Source organism: Rutilus rutilus (genome assembly GCF_951802725.1).
Source record: "Rutilus rutilus genome assembly, chromosome: 20".
In the NCBI taxonomy this organism is placed as follows: domain Eukaryota; kingdom Metazoa; phylum Chordata; class Actinopteri; order Cypriniformes; family Leuciscidae; genus Rutilus; species Rutilus rutilus.
Window position 1 is genome coordinate 30,048,280 of NC_140225.1, and position 6,000 is coordinate 30,054,279.

The 6,000-nt window shown below is 35.4% G+C and overlaps 1 protein-coding gene across 1 annotated transcript in view; it reads right to left on the reverse strand.

Moving 5' to 3' along the window:
* The window catches only part of syndig1 (synapse differentiation inducing 1), a 54,259-nt gene extending 48,757 nt beyond the window's left edge, over positions 1-5,502 (reverse strand). Inside the window, exon 1 of the mRNA XM_084390943.1 lies at positions 5,171-5,502. The gene's annotated coding sequence lies outside the window, so the exon portion shown is untranslated. The remainder of the gene's footprint in view (positions 1-5,170) is intronic.
* Between the last annotated feature and the right edge of the window lie 498 nt (positions 5,503-6,000).

Sequence of the window (6,000 nt, forward strand, 5' to 3'; positions counted from 1 at the left end):
CCAATCAGCCTGCGCCATCTAGAGTTTCATGCCAGAACTTGGTATTTATACAGAACAATTAATTTAGCAATTTTTTTCATGTACCTCCCCAATTTTCATAATTACATTTAAATTCTGTACCATTAAAAAAAAATGTCTAAGGACTGTAATATGTAAAAAAAAAAAAAATAAATAAATAATAATTCATACATTTTAAAAGAAGTACAACAACAACAACAACAATCTAATGAGAATCCACGCTGACAATTAATAACTGGCATTAAAAAAGTATATATACAGTATATAAAAACACACATGCATGTCTGTGTTTTCTTAATTTTATTTATGCAATTTGAATCTGACAAAAAAAAAATAATTCAAATTATTAAAAAACTGTAATTGAACTCTGAATTGCAATTGAGTTTAATATTTTTATAGTGAATATTTAAGACTAAACTAAATGTAATATATATATTTATTTTTTCAGATAAATACAGATCATGCATTGACAAATGTCTGATGTTCTCCGACTGTCATAGATTAGAATAGTCTTCATACCAACTTTGTTTGTTTTTTCCTCTGAACTCTCAAAAGACCATTGTATTGTTGTTTCTCAATCAAGTGAATGTTGGTTGCTCTAATAAAATGCATGTCTAGGCCATCAATTTGCAGAGTTATCTAAAACCCTACAGCCAGGTTGCCCAATACACAAACTTTCTTTTCTGCTAAGTTCAGCAGTGTGCCGAATAAAAGCGGTGTCCATTGCTGGGGCACCTAATGGGTGTGCAGCATCCTAATCTGATTTCGACTCCACTGCCATGAGCACAGAAAAATCCATCACACCATCAGCAGTGTCCTGTAAACATTTCGATGCTTCGTTCCTACACTTTGCAGTGGTACTTTAAAGAGTAGGAACTCTAATACCTGATCTCAGCACTTTGGCCCTCAGATTTGACACTGTTTTAGATACGCTAAACAGCACTGGATGCCCTCCAAGGAAACATACATCAGTTTAACAGGGCTAGTGTGAAAACATCAATACCACATTAAAGACTCCAGGAATGAAACATTAAACATTAGCGATAGACCGATATTTTGTCCAGGCCATGTAATCGTACAACATTTAGCGGTTTTCAGACAGAAGTGTTTATATCCCCAAATTCTACTGACAGCTTTGTCAATTGATAATAAACATTTTTTGTTTCTGTTTTAGTGAGGTTTGAGTAAATGTTGCGTAAGATAAGCTTTCTTTTCAGTTGAGCAAGTTTGTGTACCACTCATTTGCTGATACTTAATTGTCTTCTGTATATTATATCAGCCACTCTGCCTTATAGATATCGGCATCAGCCATAGAAAATCCCATATAGGTTACTGTATCAAAAAAATGTATAATTAAAACAAACCATGATAGTCTGGTATAAGCCTCTTATAAAACTTAGACTTTAGAAAACTTATTGGCCAACAAAATTCACAAAGTAAATGAAAATGTCTTTTTAACAGATATGAGGAGCAGGTTTCTGAAAGTGAGGAACTCCATGTTTTCTAGGCTTGTAAATCGTAATGAACATATTCCTCCAATCTTTAAAAAAATATATAGAATTGAAAACAACAGTCGGTTACACGTTTGATATACTCTCTGAAAAGAAATAACGAGAAATGAAAAAATGTTTGTTTGTTTGTTTGTTTTTTGTTTCGTGTAGTTTAACAGACACAGAACACTGATTTTGGCTCAATTTCTCATTTTTTGTTTGTGGTTTACAAATCGGTTCATGGCTTCCATATTTCATTCACACATGTGGGTGGTGCTGAAACGCCCCTTTCATCTGATTGGTCAAATGCTCTGTCTTCAGTACAGCCTTAAAGGGTTAGTTCACCAAAAAATGACACCCTCATGTTGTTCCAAAACCGTAAGACTTTCAATCATCTTCGGAACACAAATGAAAATCTTTTTGATTAAATCTGAGAGCTTTCTGTCCCTCCATTGACAGTCTACGCAACTACCGCTTTCAAGCCCCAGAAAGGTAGTAAAGACATCATTAAAGTAATCCATGTGACTCCAGTGGTTTAACCTTAGTTTTGAAGCGACGTGAGTGCTTCATTGGTGCAAAAAAACAACACCAAAAAGAAACACAATTTACCACTTTATTTACAAAAAATTTACTAAATATGTGTGTTGTGTTGACGAGAGCAGATGCTGTTGCACATTGGAGATTAATATTTTGTAAATAAAGTGGTAAATTATTGCAGGGTTTTTTTTGCCCTAACAAAGCACTCACGTCACTTCATAAAATTGCGGTTACATGGATTAACACTGCCCACTAAACATTGGACATCGGATAGACGTGCAGATCATGTCTATATTGGGTCCGTCGGTCCATGACCAATTCTGGACATCTATTCGACGTCCAAACTAGGTCCACTATTTGGACGTTCAACCATGACCCAACTTGGACGTCATATTGACGTTCAACATTGGACCTTTGAACTGGGTAATTTTTTTGGACGTCATTTGGACGTCTATGACAGGTGCAGGAAATTTACATGATTACTATGTAAAAAAAAAAATATTTACAAATATCAACATTGTTATTATCAACATGATTAATACATATGAATACAGATTATTTATAATTATTTAAGATCATTTTCCAAAAACTCCATTTGATCGTCTCAGCATCAGGTGATAACTGGAGACGCGTACAAAAGTGTGATGCTGTAGCTCAAACAGTAGAGCGTTGTCGCTTGTAACGCTAAGATCACGGGTTTGATTCCCAGGGAAAACAAGAACAAGAAGTGTGTGTGTGTGCGTGCCTGTCGTCTCATGAGGAGAAGCCTAAAGAAGCCGCTGTTTTGTTTGAGCGCACTGAGCGCGATTATTGTTTGGAAAAGACTTATCTAAAACACACGATCCACAGCAAGCCGAACCCGTCTCCTTCCTTCTTCCCACAAACGAACTTTTGTGGATGGACGTCAACATTAGACGTGCGGAAGACGTCGAAAAAAAGACGTTGCCTGGCGTCACAAAACAACCCCTTCAATGGACCGAAAATGACGTCACTCCGACGTCATATTGCGCAGTGGGTGGAGTCATATGGATTACTTTAATGATGTCTTTACTACCTTTCTGAGGCTTGAAAATGGTAGCTGTCAATGGTCAGAAAAAGGGTCAGAAAACTCTCAGATTTCATTAAAAAGATCTTGACTTGTGTTCCGAAGATGAACAAATGTCTTACAGGTTTGGAACGACATGAGGGTGAGTAATTAATGACAGAATTTACATTTTGGGTGAACAATCCCTTTATTACTGTCAGGCACATTTAGTGCTGCTGCCTTTAATGTACTAACACAGAGTTTGGTGTTTTAAAATCGATATTAAAGAGCAACGTACAATTTTCTCACATTGCTTGTGTGGTGTGCTAGATTATTATAATTATTTATATTATAATTATATTATATAATTAACATTTTTAAATCCATTTTTCTCAAATGGAACACTTGGTTCTCTACGTAATTCACTTAGTGCTGTCAAAATGAACGCGTTAATGAACGCAATTAACTTTTTTGGTTTAACGTGTTAAAAATATTTAAAGCAATTAAGGCAGCATCTGTTTTTTTCCTGTCATCTTTTTGCTAATGTTACAATATAAGATCACGCTCTTATTCATTCAAATCATTTAAGTGTGACACAAAAGAAAACGGCATGCAGTGCGGTACTGGCGCGCATCTGTGAATCTCCGATCTGTGTGACACACACATGACTCGTGCGCACAGAAAGCCCCTTCAGACAACAAAAACACACAAAATTAAGCCAAAACGCCCGTTTTGTAGAGTAGCCTATCCTTGAATGCAGAGTCTCAAATGAGTAAAATGAATGAAGTCTTAAATGAACGTAGAGTTGTGAAAATGGGATGCGTGTCAGATCCGTGTCATGTGCGTCAGGTCTGAAAGTGACAGCAGCCTAACAAACCTGCTGCTGTTTGTCATTAAGGATAATCAAAGAATAAAAAAAAGAGAAAAATCACTCACAGCTCTTGACTGAATAACATTTGTAGCTTTAACAAGGAGAAATCTATATTTAATTCATAATTTATGCAGTGAAGACTGTGAAGTGTTTGAAAACTTTATTCAGTTTATGTACCTGTAAGACCTACCTACTTGAAGCTATTTACAAGTTACATGGGTTAGAAACAACAAAAACAATAGTAAAAATCTTAACTGGTCTGACTGGGCCAATAGAAAAAAAATTGAGCCCTGATATATTGAAGGTCACAGATACATGTGACATTTATAATGGGTTTATGTAAAGATTTTTTTAAGTTTAAAGTCTAATAAATGTTAAAATTGATAGCTTTTAATTATACTGTAATGATGAATGGCTATAATGGCTCAAATTGAGGGGGGTCTATTTCATAGAGACTGAAGCGATATTGGCTTCTTTCATAAAAAGATGCCTTTAAACAAATATTTAATATGTAGGATACTGTCTTTATGTTGTTTCTACATTATTTGGATAATAAATGTGAAATTATTACAACTTTGATGTTAAGTGCGATTAATCGCCATTGATTACAGAAAAATGTGTGATTAGCCTACTTATTTTTTTAATCGATTGACTAAATTAACTAGGCTACGTTTTCAATAATACAGCTTGTTTGGATTTGAACTCTTATTCTTTCTCAAACACTTACAATAATTCAATTTTATTTCATAACTACAAAATCATGTTATCAGACCAAAACATGAATCCTGAGCAAATATTTTCGGAAAGGGTTTTGCACTGCAATTCTGGACATTCAAAGCAAACAAAAACAGCCCTGAGTCCGGGATCTGTTCATGAAGACCAATCCGACTGAGACACAAAACAATGATTAGATGACTTGTAAATATGTCATATATAACCAACATAACTGACCACATGAATGCAAGTTTAATTATTTAATGATCCTCCGCTATCTCTCATTATGATTATTGACTAGCAGATGAAAATATATCTCTGCTACATTAATTAATCAATCAACCTGCGCATCAAGTGATCTCTGGGTAAAATGCACCAGTGCAAGAATGAAGACAAACAACAGACTTGAGAAAGGTTTCTCTGTTGCCAGGCTTCAGAAAGCCTGTGATTCACTGATGTCATCTTGGTGCAATCATTCATTTGCTGTACAAGTTCGTGATCAGACTGGTAACTTACCTTCCAAGGTGAGCTGGTGTAGCAGTCACTAAATGTTCATCTGAACGACGGATAATCTCTGGTTAAATGCTCGTGTCATATATCCTTTCACAATATTATTTTTTGGAGAAGAGTGATAAATAAAAGTCCAACGTGTTCCAGTTTTGTCCCCGCTTCGAGAAGTCATCTATCAAGAATGTGAGGAGGATGGAGAAATCACCAGTAAAAACCTTTCATGCGGACTCGGTGTCGATTATACTGCATCTTGCCAGCCGTTTTAATACGACTGCGGTAAGACTAGTTAAAAAGCGAAACGACACGTTGAGACTGTTGATTTTCCAGCACTCTAGTGCACTTGCTTTCTCCTCATCTGCGGTCTTTATATGGATGAGCTCGAGTTCCCCTGGGTCCTAAAGATCGCACTGGCAGGAGTCAGGGCAGAGACACCATTTGTTTTCATCATGAATAGCCTATTTATTTGTTTAATTCAAATTTAAACTAATTTTAACACTTATATTATATGGTTATATTATGAACCTAGTGACAGCTAAACTGTGTTGTTATGGCCAGCAGTTGAGTGACTATATTCACAATGCAGCAAGTCTTTAAACTTCTGGTAACACTTTATTTTACAGTGTCCTTGTTACATGTATACATGTACTTACCATAGTGTAATAACAGTAAATTATGCATAATTACATGCAACTAACCTTCAACCAAACCTTAATCGTACCCTATAGTAGGCTACATGTAGTTAATTATTATTACTCAGTACTTAAATGTATTACACTGTAACACCTTAAAATAAAGTGTAACCAAACCAATTTATTAAAGTCCCCCTGAAATCAAAA